The 14,694-nt window shown below is 45.0% G+C and overlaps 1 protein-coding gene across 7 annotated transcripts in view; it reads left to right on the top strand.

Moving 5' to 3' along the window:
* GRB7 (growth factor receptor bound protein 7) overlaps positions 1-14,694 on the top strand; it is a 77,967-nt gene that overhangs the window by 14,212 nt on the left and 49,061 nt on the right. The window contains exon 1 of one of the 7 annotated variants that reach the window (XM_083408634.1): positions 8,701-9,115. The exons of the other annotated variants lie outside the window; for them this stretch is intronic. The gene's annotated coding sequence lies outside the window, so the exon portion shown is untranslated. Of the gene's footprint in view, positions 1-8,700; positions 9,116-14,694 lie in introns of those variants that run through there. 7 annotated transcript variants of the gene reach the window in all.

Genomic DNA, 14,694 nt, shown 5'->3' with positions numbered 1-14,694 from the left:
TTCGCTCCATTGGACGCACACACATTTCCCCTTCATTTTTGGAGGGGGAAAAGTGCGTCCTATAGAGCGAAAAATACGGTAATAAGTCAAGGTGTGATATTGCCAGTGTAAGTAATGAATAACGATTTTTTTTTAATCCATTTACATTACTGGGCATTGTGTCCTTCACCATTGGCAGTGCTGAAATGTGAGCTACAGAAAACATAAAAAAAAAAGTTTTTAAAAATGCTATTAATTTAATTTGATGAACATTTGAATTCGTATGTATTTCAACTATATGTAATAGTTTTTTTCTGTTTTGGTGTTACCTTATTCTTAGCAATTCTATACCCTTGGCCATATAATGGTTTGTTTCTTTTTTTAAAAAAATCTATAGAAAGTAGCTTTAAAGCTTTATACACTTAATGTACCTAGGCTTATACAATTATGTGTAACTGCATGTGAGGTGGCCTTGATTTAAACAGCTGACGTTTCTATATTTTTATTTATTTCTTGTGACAATTTATCAATTATAATTTAAATATGTTGTGTGTTGCCTTGCTTGTCTAAGCAGATCATAATTTGCATTTCTGATGTTATGTAACTTGTCGTTACTGATTATTTGTGTTATATTTTCTGGAAATAATAGCATTTATTTTAAACTTTGTATTGATTTTATTAGTGTAGCACTGAAAATACTGTACCATGTAGATATGCTAATTAAAGAACGTACTCATGTAGCAGACCTGATGGTTTTTTTTATATTCCTTTTACTTTAAAAGCTACATTTCATACATACACAACATAATTAGAATTTGAAGTTGGTGGTAAATATACGGTTAGTGGCAGGCTTAGTGATTAACGTGAGTCATTCACGTTGAATTTTCAATTTCAAGTTTGGTGCAGAAAATCAAGGAATGTGAATTCACTGCATTGCCCCACTGAATAAAAGTACAGTATCTGTACAGTTCTTGGTTGTCATCTGAACAAGTTTACCCACGAATAAACATGTATATTGACTAATTATATCATTTTCAATGCATTAAAGTGAATATTCCTCTATTTTAAATGAAAATTCTCTAATATACTCATTAATTGAGAATATTCTCAATAATGTTCTCCAGAATATTCTTCAAAAGATTATTCTCAAGAATTTAACATCACTACACCCACCCACATCCCTGAAACTACTGCAAGCATCAAAGTTCTACCCAAGTCTGCTTATAGCCTCTCTTTTGTGCATGGCTTTTTCTGTTTTGGCTGCATAAGCAGTAATATTAATTAAACCTGGATGAGAATACAGTGGTACCTCAGTTCTCAAACTTAATCTGTTCCAGAAGTCCGTTCCAAAACCAAAGTGTTCCAAAACCAAGGCAAACTTTCCCATAGAAAGTAATGCAAAATGGATTAATCCGTTCCAGACTTTTAAAAACAACCCTTAAAACAGCAATTTAACATGAATTTTACTATCTAACGAGACCATTGACAGATAAAATGAAAGCAATAATCAATGTACTGCAGTCACACAATCAATCAATCAATAGCTGAACTGGGTTCCACACAGTCACAAAAACAAGACAAAAAGCTGCAAAAACACAAAACAAATAGCAAAACAAGACAAACCTCAGCTTAACACTCAAAATGGAAGTGTGGCACTCAAATCAGAAGCATAACACTCAAAGCGGAGCACGTTCGACTTCCGAAAAAAGTTTGCAAACCAGAACACTTACTTCCGGGTTTTGCAGTGTTTGGATTCCAAGTTGTTTGAGTACCAAGGTTTTTGAGAACCAAGGCACCACTATATAGAATGAATGGGTCTGCTAGTGGAGAAGAAGCAATGCCAGCAAGTTTCGCTAGAGGATGCTGGTGGACACAGTGAGGATATTTGCTTAAGAACGGCTGTATTCTGGTCCGAGGTTATAAGGTGCTGGGTAAATCCTGATGGATGTGAATATGCCGTTGAATTGCATTCCGGTGTTCTTTAGCACAGCTGGTTAATGAGGGCACTTAACGGTGGCGAAGCAATTGCTGCTCCAGTACTGGCAAGAAATAACATTCAAGTTGTGCAATGAACTTAGAACCTTACCAAGTTGGGACATGCGAAAAAGCGGCTTTTTGCAAATAGCAATCAGAAGGGAAATATTTAGACGTCTCAATTCCATATATGGACTTGTTTGTGTCATTCTGTATCCCTATTCCCTCCCTTCCTTCCTCTGTCAACATTTTTAAAAAGTGTTGTTTGTATTGTTTTTACAATTATTATTATTTTTATATAAAAAAAGAATGGGACAATTTTCTGGTATAGATTTAAGTAACAAATAACTACTCTCACATCTTTTGTTGAATTGTGAAAGCACAGTACAGGAAAACGATGTTTGAAACCGATCCAATTAATATGCTTAAAGCAGCAATCCACTGCAGTAAACCTTCACAGATTTCCCAGGGTCCTGTTTTTGCACAGCATTTAGGCAGGAGGAGAGATTGCAGCAGGCAGGCCTTTTGGAAGACTTCGATTGGTGTGTTAAATATGATGGCTAAGGTCAATAAATCTGAATTGTGAGTTCAGTGTGCCCCAGGGGGGACTCTGGAGTTGTATTTGTCAGATTCACAAACTCTATGGCAAACTTCCGTTGGGTTTGTTATATTCTGCTATCCAAAGAATAAAACGGGGAGGGAAATCATTCTTTGTACACACAAAAAGGGATCCTATACACCCGGAATTTCCCAGCCGGACATAGCCGGAATACGGCAGTCAGAAACAGTGTCTAGGAAAATCCGGACGTATGGCAACCCACGCCGGAAGTCTAGATTTTGCAGAATTTCCTAAAGAATAGTTCGAAAACTTTGCAAAAGAAAATGGCAACCCTAACACACAGCGATATTTTGTTTCTATTGGCTGTAACCGATCAATCTGAAACGAAGTTTGTGTGCTGGCCTATCCTGAACACTGCCTACCCCCCCCCCTTTTTTTTTTTGCACAGATTTCCACGTCAGCACTGGAGCTGGAAATTCTGCCTTTTACTTGGCACAGAATATTTCTGCAAAGTAAAAGGCATTGTTTCCACCCAGCCCCACTCCTGTGCTGGAGTGCAAGGGGCTGGCAATACTGATTATGTACGTATTTGGGTGTGGGAATGTACATAGGAGTGTGTGCAAGAGCGGGAGGTGGTGATGTCTTTCTGTAAGAATGTGTGTGGTCCGTAAGTCTAGGGTGTGGGTGCATGCGAGCATCAAACAGCCTAGGACCCAGTGCATGTGGAGATGGCTGGAAAAGGGGATAGCTCATAGGTGTCTTACTGTCCTTCTGCATACCTGACCCAACCAATCAGCGCACCTCTGTGCTGCTGCTACTTTCTGTCTCTCTCTCTCTCTCCCCCCCCCCTTCCTGACCACTAATGACATAACCCAGGCATATAATGATTTACAAACCCTTGTTCTGGTGACTAATGACTAATGAAACAGAGAGGAATTAAAAATTCAGTTATGCAAAGTAATATAAAACAAATAGATATTAAATAACGTTAAAAGCACAACAGAATATACTCTCATAAAACAGTCTCATAAATCTCGACATTAAAGTGCAAAGTTTCAGCTGATTCTAATAAAATACAGATTATTCAATCATCAGCTGTTTTAAAAAAATGTTACTGAGTAGATTAAAGGAATAATAGATTAATAAATGCTTAGACCAGAGGACAATTTCATAAGGGTAACTGGAAAATTTCCATCCATAATAAAGTGTGGAATACTCAGAATCAATCAGGCAGCTTTGGGAATTACCAGTTACAACTTGATCCATGGTTTTAGAGATTCTAACACCCTCCGGTCTAGCACCTGGAAGACTGCTATATCCTGAAACCAATCAATGAATTTCAGGTAGGGTGGTACCTTTGTGTAAAAACCCAACGTGGTTCTGGAGTTTTGCTCACATTGCGGATGGGGGCCCACCACTTGCAAACAGACTCCAGGGTTTTCCTTCCAGCCTATGAAATTGATGCAGATGTCATTACCCTTGTACAAAGTGTTTTGTGTGGTCTTTTCCAGCAAATATTAAATGGTCACATAATTGTCCAACTATCTAGGATCTGAATGCACACATGAAGGAAGAATGCATGGTTGTCCTGCTTCTAACCTCCGTGTAGATTGTTGTGTGAAATTTGATGATGTGTCATACGGGTTGAGGGATCCAGCTGTTTTCGTCATGTCCAACTACATTGGAATGGAGGGTAACTAGGAGGAGGAATTGAGGTGCAATCACACTGCCCCTCCACATTTGCAGTCTGCAGCAGGGGCTAGGGATCCTTTGCCTGCTGGCCTCATCCAGCCTGCCAGTCCTCTCAGTTCAGTCCACCAGACTGTCTCCAAGACATAGCCAACATTGTCTCTGCTCCGGCTATTAGGTTGATGCAGCAAAGCTCACTACTGCTGCTTTGCCGGACGGTTTAGCTTCTGTACTGGCCACTGAGGAAGTTAGGCCACTTCTTCCACAGCCAATATGGAAATCGACTGGGCTGGTGAAACAGAGCCAGCACACTCTGCTTTGTCAGCCCTATCAGGTATCGTTTTCAGCTTCCTAGTGAAAAAGGGATCCTAGCCATATAGCAAAACATGGAAGTAAATTGAGCTGTGTGAATACAGTGGTACCTCAGGTTACAAACACCTCGGGTTACAAACACTTTGGGTTACAGACTCAGCTAACCTGGAAGTAGTACCTCGGGTTAAGAACTTTACCTCAGGATGAGAACAGAAATTGCTGCGCGGCGGCAGCGGGAGGCCCCATTAGCCAAAGTGGTACCTCAGGTTAAGAACGGGTTCAGGTTAAGAGTGGACCTTCGGAACGAATTAAGTTCGTAACCAGAGGTACCACTGTATAAGAGAAGTGTGTGTGTGTGTGTTAATAGGGTGTGCATGTGTGTTTCTGTTATGTGTGCTTGGGAGAGAATGGTATGTGCGTGCATTTTCCATGCACACTACTGGTAGGTGGCCCCTGAACATAGAATCGTAGAGTTGCAGGAATCTCAACTAAAGCATCCATGACAGAGGACCATCCAACCTCTGCTTAAATACCTCCAACAAAGGAGAGTTCACCACCTCCCAAAGGAGACTCTTGAAAAGCTCTTACTGTCAGAATCCCCCCCCCAAAAAAAAAATTTAGTCAGAATCTCCTTTCTTGTAACTTGAAGCCATGGCTTTGAGTCCTGCCCTCCAGAGCAGGAGAAAACAAGCTTGTTCCCTCTTCCATGTGACAGCTCTTGAGATATTTGAAGATGGCTCTCATAGCTCCTCTCTGTCCCCTCTTTTCCGGGCTAAACATACCCAGCTCTTTCAACGTTCCTCATAAGGCTTGTTCTCCAGATCACACTTAGAGTATGTGTTAGGAAAGAACATATGAAAAGGGCAGCAGACAGTGCTGGAGGTTTTTGCTTCTATCTAGGTACATCCAGGCAACCTCCCACTTGCAGGAAGAGCTCTGCCACGTGTTATTTCTGCGTATTTAGATTTGGACACCTCTCGATGGATTCGATAGCATCAACGGATTGCCAAAGTTCTTGCGAGGTTCAGCCTTTCCTGTTCTCCCATACCAGTGATAAACCTTTTCTCACTGTGTCTGGTACACCCTGCCACTGAAATCTGCTACATGACTGTGCTTCTGTTTTCATGGAACATTCATTTCTCATCTACTGCAATCTGAGCTAGAAGAAATTGTAAAACGAGGCCAATCATTTTTCACTTCATAGATTTCCAGATAATCGTCACGTGGCTCATTTAGTCACTTTCCATTCTGACTCCCAATTTTCTCACCAGAGCAAAGTTCCTTCTGATATAATTTCCTGAACTAACCTTAGGATTATTTCCTGTGCAGCTGTATTCTTCTCCCCTGCCTGCTTCCTAATATTTTCTCTTTTGGCAAGGCATCCTTAGATGTGTTCTCCTCTTCTCCAGGTGCTTCCCAGATTGTTTGTTCCCCTGGGCCCTGACTCTTTCCAGAAGGACCTTAGGGCTGTGTTGTGCTAGCCACATTCTGGCACGAATGTTCCCATGTCACTTCTGGACCAGCTCTGTTTACATGCAGCCGTGCTAGTTTCTCCATGGAGTTGCCAGAGGCCTTGGCTGGATGGTCCCTGGCAGATACATTTAAAGATCTTTAAAACTGGCTTTTGATGGCATCCCCTAATAAATGTATTTACTTGTTGCTGTTCATTTGTTAATTGTACAGTCATATCTCTTGTTACGTTCGGTTGAGGGTACATTCTTTCAGGATACGTCCCGTGGCGACCCGGAAGTAACGGAACGGGTTACTTCCGGGTTTCCCTGCTCGTGCATGTGCAGACGCTCAAAATGACGTCATGCGCATGCGCAGAAGTAGCAAATCGCGACCCGCAGACGCGGGTTGCATTCTGCTCATGTTGCGAACGGGGCTCCGGAACGGATCCTGTTCGCAACCAGAGGTACCACTGTAGTTCCGTAACTGTTTTCATGTAAAAATAAAGGTTAGATAATAATTATTAATAAGTTAAACAATATATTGCTGGGAGCACAGTCCAACAGTTTTATATTCCAGGGAGGTTCAGCAGGCACCTTTCATTATACACTTTTAGCTGCGAGATAAAAACTTTCCTCTTCAACCCGGCCTTTGGCTGTTTGACATCAGATGTCCTTTCAAATACATTGAGGGAGAGGCGTTTATTGGTTTGTTTTTGTTCTCCTCGTTATTATGCATTTTGCAGTTTTCGTATTGTAATTTTATGTCGTGAACCTCCCTACGGATGAAGAGTAGTATTCAAACTTAATAAATATAATAATAATAATTTCCCCATGTCATTGGTGTCATTGGTGCCAGCATGCACTACGACCACTGACTCCTCCTTAGCACTATCTACCAAGCTATGTTCAACAACCGCAATCTTCGTGCCAGGCCGGCAGTGCACCCCGTGGTCTGTATGCCCATCAAAAACCCTATGATCTCCCCTAGGTAAAGGTAAAGGGACCCCTGACCATTAGGTCCATTCGTGGCCGACTCTGGGGTTGCGGCGCTCATCTTGCTTTACTGGCCAAGGGAGCCGGCATACAGCTTCCAGGTCATGTGGCCAGCATGACTAAGCCACTTCTGGCAAACCAGAGCAGTGCACGGAAACGTCGTTTACCTTCCTGCCAGAGTGGTACCTATTTATCTACTTGCACTTTGATGTGCTTTCGAACTGCTAGGTTGGCAGGAGCAGGGACCGAGCAACAGGAGCTCACCCCATTGCGGGGATTTGAACCGCCGACCTGCTGATTGGCAAGTCCTAGGCTCTGTGGTTTAACCCACAGCACCACCTGCGTCCCATACAATCTACCTTATTACTGTTCAAATCAGCCACAACCAGAATCCTTCCATCCTACCCCACCCCCCAGAAGTATCCTCCTCATGAGACCATAGCTTTTCAGCTCCCAAGGAATGTTTCCCTCTTCCTCAGACCAATGTTCTCTTTCCGCGAGACCCTCCTTGACAGCAGGGGAGCGACACAGCTGCAACATCCCTGAGGCTCATTGCACCTCAGTCCACAACGTGCGTTGAACAAGGGGATAGTCGTACGTGGAAAGACCTTGTGAGGAGCTGAAGTCAAGCATAGATCAGCATTTAACCCCCCCCCCCCCCGCAAAAAGGTGTCAGTGCAGTTAACTCTTTATTCAAAGAAACTAAAATAGCACAGGCCTAGTGATCCCAGCAACTCTTCCCAGTAGGTCTTGCTCCAATGAAGCATTTGTGAGGACTGACGGTTCCCACCACTCTCTAAGGCTCCTCCTCTCCAGGTTCTTTCCCAAGCAGGTTGCAAACGGCATCTGTACACAACCAATCTCTGCTCTTTTGGTTTATTTGCGTGTTCTAGGACAGTGTTCCCCAACCTTGGGCCTCCAGCTGTTTTTGGACTACAACTCCCATCATCCCTCGCTAGCAAGACCAGTGGTCAAGGATGATGGGAATTGTAGTCCAAAAACAGCTGGAGGCCCAAGGTTGGGGAACACTGTTCTAGGAGACCAGAGGGGAGGGGAGCTGGTTGCAGCAGGAGGGAGAGACTCCCTGGATTCCTCAGCAGCCTGACTCATCTCTGCCTCTTGCCCAGCTTCCTCTTCAGCCTCCGCTTCAGCTTCGGAGCCTGGACTGCTGTCTGCCACAGCCTCTTCCTGCTCACTAAGCCCTGTTGCCCTTCTAGCTTCTGACACCTCCCCCCGAGTCTTCTCCTTCTGACCACGCGTTGTCATCCCACCACCAATCCCCTGGCTCTGAGCCTTCTTCCCCTGGGGGTTTCCTTGGGGGGTTCCCCAACTGGTGCCTCCCGCCACTCCTCTGCATCCGGCCAGCCCACAACAACACCCCTTCTTGCATTCTACTTGCATAATTGTTTTTGTAGTCCAAGTTGTTTGAGAGCTTGGGGTTTCTTTAGGTCAAGGAAAGGAGGGGCAGGGAGTTGTGCCCTGGCTTCCTCCCCCTACTGCGGAACTCACACGCCTGCTCAGCCCTGCTTAGTATATTATTGTTTTTTTAGTCCTGTGCTGCTGTATGTAGCATGAAGTGGTAGACCTGAGGTGGTTGCCATCATGGGATTTGTCCCTGTGGAAGGTTATATACATCAAGGCACCGATCAGCAGCCGGCAGGCCAGCTCGAAATGCGATCTTTCCTTCTTCAGCCTCTGCTCCCTGCCCCCATTCCATCTCTACTCTCCCGAAGCTGTCAAGTCTGGTTTTATCAGGCTTACGAGCAACACCAGATGCCCTTCCCTTGCTAGCTGGCAGGGTTTGAGGTGGCGTGGAATATTGTCATGGCCTGATTTTTTATTTTTTTTTAAGAACAAGACGAAGGCAAGAGTATTAGAGGGAAGGGAGAGGGAAAAGTTTGGCAAAGTTAAACATCAAACTCTGCATGCTGTGACCGGGGGGGGGGGGGGCGAATTGGAGGCTTGGTGCACCTGCCGTCGCACGGTCGATCCCGGTCTGGGTTTTGTGTATGTGTGTCTGTGTGTGTTTTGACTGGCTGTGATGTCAAGAGGAGGAGGCGTGGCCGTTCCGGAGGCAGGTAGATAAAGGATTCACTAAACAGGATCCCCCAGTTCTGAGAGTCGAGGCTGCAGCGGAAACTCAAATCACCAGGGCCAGGTAAGCAGGCTCCCTTTCTTTTCTGCCTCTTTCCGCAGGCTCCACTTCCTCTTCCCGCTGGGAGTCGGAAAGGGTCACACTGAGGATAACAACTTTGGGAGGGGGAGACGAAACGATTTGAGGCATCGATAGCTTGATCCTGAGTAGATGTACTCAGACCTAAGTCCCCTGCCTTAAGTGGCGCTTCCTCCCGGTATGTGTGGGTTGTATTGCGAGATCTCCACAACGTCCGGTCGGTCTCTTTCTTTGTTCCTGCCTGTTTTGGTTTTGACGTCTTTCTTAATTATTATCTACAGTCTACCATACTAATTTTGAATCTGATCGCTCCACTCCCACCCCCAATGTTTATGGCAACTTCTGTGTTATTGTCTCGATATAGTGAGAGATTGCCTGTTCTGAGTTTGAAATATATATATATATTTATTACTGTGTTTCTGGCTCTTTTGACTTTCACTTTTTTTAAAAAAATATATTCTCCTTTTACTTGTATCTGTCTGTTCGTTAGAGTTCAGTCCTCTTCCTGTTTCCAGCTTCACCTAGAAGCAGAAATGAAAAGAGGACCTGAACAAAAGGAAATGATTGGGAAATCACAGTATAATCGGTTTCAATGTTTCTGTTTTCTGGGGGGGGGGGTGTTAAAAATGGGGGGGACAATTCCTAGAGCAGAAGCTGGGGCAAAATTTGAGCGAGATTGCAAACTATACAACGGGCATAACTCCCAAACTTCAGCAACTAGTTTCACTGGAGAGTCACTTTCGTGTTTTTATATAGACAAATCTTTGGAGGAGGAGAGGTTTATTTGTAGCTATTGTGTATGATACCCAACCAAATGTCCAGAAACAGTGTACCTCAAGTTCAGCAACAGTTTTCTTCTGATTACCAGTTGCTGGAGTTGAGGGTAGAATGAGTAAACAACAGGAGATGGTTATTGCCTTTATGCCCTCCATGTAGATTACCTGGAGGTATTTGGGTAGACACCAAAACAAGATGCTGGATTTGGGACTCAGCTACATTAGTCAAAAAAACACACCAGTGCTTTGAATGCATTATAAACATGCAACACCAGATGGCGCTGGAGAGTAAAAAAAAATCTTTCCGATTTTACATAGTGGTTTTTTTCTTTAGTTATAACGATTTAATTTCTGACATATTTATAGCGTGGTTTCCCCCCCTGGGTGGATACTTGGTCTGATGAAGCAGAGCTTGTCTTTCATAAGGGGATATTGGGTAGAGGGGCCCGGGAGCAAGATCACCCTCAAAAGGGTGCCGCCACTACCTGCTCCCATGGTTGCAAATGCTGTCCCCTAAATAGATGTGCACTTGCTTCTAAATTGCCAGCTGGGAGCAGGATAGTTGTCTTCATGAGGCTAGATTTGGCCGCCTTGCTTAGTTTAAATATCCCCCCTCCCTGAGTGTGTATGTGTGACTAGTCCAGGGATGGTGGACGTCAGATCCAGGAGCCAGATGCAACCCCTCCAGGCCTTTTTGTCCAGCCCCCATAACGCCCCTTAGGCCACACAGCCATCCCGGGCCATATGGGCCTTGCTGTCAACCCTCTTGAAGTGCTTTTGTCTGGTTGACATGTCTTTAAGCTGCAAGGATGCCTCTTCATTGACTGTTTAGAGGATGGAGAGGTGTTTGCAGATGGGTGTGAATGAACCTCTGGCTTTCGCGTGGCTGTAGTACAACCTTCTCTGCAAAGAGAGAAGACACATCCATTTCTTGCTTTACCTCCTTTTGTCTCTGACTCTGCCCACCACTAGTATGTGGCCCCTGGAAGGTTGCCTATTAGACTACAAGGCCCCTCGTCTAAGAAAGGTTTCCCACGCCTTGGCTAGCTAGATGAAGCTCACAGAATAAACAAGGTTCCTGATTTGGCTGCACATAAGCAGTGCTGGATTTACATATAAGCTAAACAAGCTATAGCTTAGCGCCCCACTCTCTTGCCCCCCCCCCCAATATACTTCTTCTTAATTGTATTTCACTACAGTGGTACCTCGGTTTAAGTACTTAATTCGTTCCGGAGGTCCGTTCTTAACCTGAAACTGTTCTTAACCTGAAGCACCACTTTAGCTAATGGGGCCTCCTGCTGCTGCCGCACTGCCGGAGCACGATTTCTGTTCTCATCCTGAAGCAAAGTTCATAACCCGAGGTACTATTTCTGGGTTGGCGGAGTCTGTAACCTGAAGCGTATGTAACCCGAGGTACCACTGTATTAATATACTTCTTCTTAATTGTATTTCAGTTCAACAATTACTTTGATAAAATACATATTTCGTTATGTGCAAATGGCTTTAGGTACCTGTTAGGTCCATTAATTACCATATAGCATATATTCAACATAAAAAAGCAACAATTTGTTGTTGACAAAGGACAGCTGGACATATAAAGGGCCCCATTACCTTCAGTAACTTAGGGCCTCATCAAACCTAAATCCAGCTCTGCACAGGTGAATTAGCCACCCTTTGCCACTCTGTCACAGGCACTGGCAGATTCAAGGGTGGCAGGAACTACTTTAAAAAAAATATATATATCATTTTTTTGTACTACAACGCCAATCGAAGCCAGGTGCAAAATGGTGGCAGAGAGTCAATTGCATGGAGCACCCCAGGAGCCTTAAAGTGGAATGATCTGCATATACAGATACCCCAAATCATCATCTACATCTGAGTTACTGCAGGTCAAGAATTCTACCGACTTCATTTGGTGGGGTTGGTGGGAAAACTAAATAGAAGGCTTTTTGTTGCCGTTAAACAATCGGGAGCCTGAAGCCCTTGCTGATCTCTGTCTGCCAACACTTGGTGCATTGAGTAGACACTCAACAATCAGGATGGTGGATAAAGAGCTGATAACAAGTTAGCCTTTTCTTCATGCAGGAAGGCAGAGGAGATGTCAAACAAATGACAGCTTATAAGGGAATGAGGGTCTTCAATCCATATTCATGGTTGGGAGCATGTAAGGAGTGGGGGGTAGTAGTAGGTCTGCATTACCCAATCTGGAGCAAGAGGCATGTGTGATCTTGCATATATTGCCACCTGAGAGCCTACATGGTGGAATTCAGAAATGGCGCATGAAAGCGGGGTGGGGAGTGGACTACCAGAGCTGAGATTCTTTTGTTTATCACCCTGGGTGGCGGGGCATGTGACAGGCCGACATGGATTTATATATAGGGTGTGATACAATTTCAAGTTCAGTTCCAAGATTCTCTGTTGGCCTGATTTTGCCCGCAGATTGCAGCCTGTGGTTTGGCTGTCCTGCTTCTTAGGGCCCAAGCAAGTGTAACACATAAACACAACTGCCCAAATCCCACCTGCTTCCTCCCACCCCATTCCTTTCCAGAGAAGATCCATCAGCAGAGATGGAGGTGATTTGAGAGCAAAAGAGCTGCTTCTTCATTCCAGATCCCCTCACCACCACACACTCCCCACGCTTTCCTTCCTAACTGGGATCCAAACGTGTGTAGGGTTGCCTGGCCTGAGGATTTGCCATGCATTGTCGGGTTCTAGACCCCCTCCCAGGGGTGGAGTTAAATTCCAAAGCGTGAAGCCAAAAATAAGGATTAATATTCGTTATTTTTTACAAGGCCCTCTAACGAAAGTTCCTTGGGTGGCTTCCAAAGTAAACATAATAATCCCATTACCGTTAAAGAAAACGAAACCCCAACAGCAACAACATCTAAATAACCAATTAAAGTGGAAAGGGAGATAAAAGTGCAGGACCAGATCAATTGAAAGAGAGAGCAGGTGTGTGTGTGTGTGTGTGTGTGTGTGTGTGTACGCGCACGCACACACACACACACACACATGGAATAAAAAAACATGAAATGTTACGTTGTTGTTTAGTCGTTTAGTCGTGTCCTACTCTTCGTGACCCTATGGACCAGAGCCCGCCAGGCACTCCTGTCTTCCACTGCCTCCCGCAGTTTGGTCAGACTCATGTTTGTAGCTTCGAGAACACTGTCCAGCCATCTTGTCCTCTGTCGTCCCCTTCTCCTTGTGCCCTCCATCTTCCCCAACATCAGGGTCTTTTCCAGGGAGTCGTCTCTTCTCATGAGGTGGCCAAAGTATTCTCTTCTCATGATGTGGCCAAATGTTATAGCATGCTTTAAGCTTTAAAAGGCCTGGAAAGCCTGGCAACAGAAATACATTAAAGTAGGTGCCAGGCAGGCCTTTTGGGGGATGGTATTTCAGAGCTGAGAGGCCGCTACAGAAAAGTCCCTTTCCCCAGTAGACATCCACCCTACCTCATGGGAAGAGAGGGGATTTGGAGAACAATGGGGGGGGGGGGGAGCTATCTTCCATTGAGCCCGTTTGCAAGTTTAAACCTCGTGCCCTCTTTCAAATATATTCACCCAGATCCCTTTCTGCACAGGAGGGGGAGTGACTGAAAGGAAGGCAGGCATCATTAAAAGGGGGCATAATATATATATTTTAAGACCCTTTGGAAAGGGGTTGATAATCTTGCCCTGAAGAAACACTTACTTACTCAAACAAATCACAAGTGCTTCTCGGCTCCCACCTCTACGCCAGAAGGAACAACCCCAAAACTCCACACACCGCATCTCAGATGCTGAGCATCAGAAGACCTGGCAGCCTGGCACATTAAAAGCATGCACTTTTAGCCCTGTTGTGGGGGGGGGGGGGGTAAGGGGTCAAGGCGGCAAGATTTGGAGCAGCAAGTGTGGCGAGTTGTTCGCTCTCTCCCAATCTACCCGTTCTTTGTTCCCCCTCTCATAGCAGCTCATCTCTTTCTCTCTCTCACACACCCCACCTTTCAAAAGGCCTTTTCCACGTTCTTACACACATTTCCATGTAATGCTTCGGGCCTTAGGGCGGAACTGCATGTTCCTTTGGCGAGCGTGTGTCCCCAAAGGAAGCATTTGTGCAAGAGGACCAGCTGGCAGAATGGGTCTGTTTGACCCTCTCCAAATGCCCCTTTGCCCAAAGAGCGCAGAGGTGGGCGAGGCTGGAAGCGGGGCATGTTTACTGAAGCAACGCCTCTACTGGCTGCGAATCCTTCCCTTGCAAATACACCCCGTTCTCCCACAGTAGCTCTATGGGGCAAAACATGGGTCGACTGCGCTCCTTAAACGGCGCAAATTCTGCCTTAGTCTTAGATTCGCAAGGACCGGCTTTCCTTCAGTGACGAAGGAATCGCCTAGACGCAGAGGCAGTCTCGCCTACATTTTGACCGAAGGTGGTTGCCAGGATCCAGCCTGTGGGCTGCCAGTTGGCCGCTGGCCAGGTTTAGAAGGACACGGTGATGATTGGGAGAGGTACAGAGTGTTCAGTTAATAAAAGAAAACCCAGGTGGAACCCAGCTCCCGCCGTCAAGTTTAATTAGTTAAGACAGAGCACGTAGCAGATTGATCTGAAGTCACTGAGGACTGCCTGACAAAGGAGGCCGTTCTTTCCGAAGTGGTTCCCGAGTGGTTGGCCTCTGCCATGGCCTTGTAAGCTGTCTGTCATGGTGGGGTTGGGTTAAACTTTAAACATATTAACTGGAGCATGGACTTGGAAGGATATCTGGATTCTTTAGCAGAGGTATATTAAAAAGAGAGAGAGAGAGAGAGCAAAAAT

Source organism: Podarcis tiliguerta (assembly GCF_965153285.1).
Source record: "Podarcis tiliguerta genome assembly, chromosome: 13".
NCBI classification, from domain to species: Eukaryota; Metazoa; Chordata; class Lepidosauria; order Squamata; family Lacertidae; genus Podarcis; species Podarcis tiliguerta.
The sequence above is the reverse complement of the archived record's forward strand: the minus strand, read 5'-3'. Positions and strand labels throughout refer to the sequence as shown.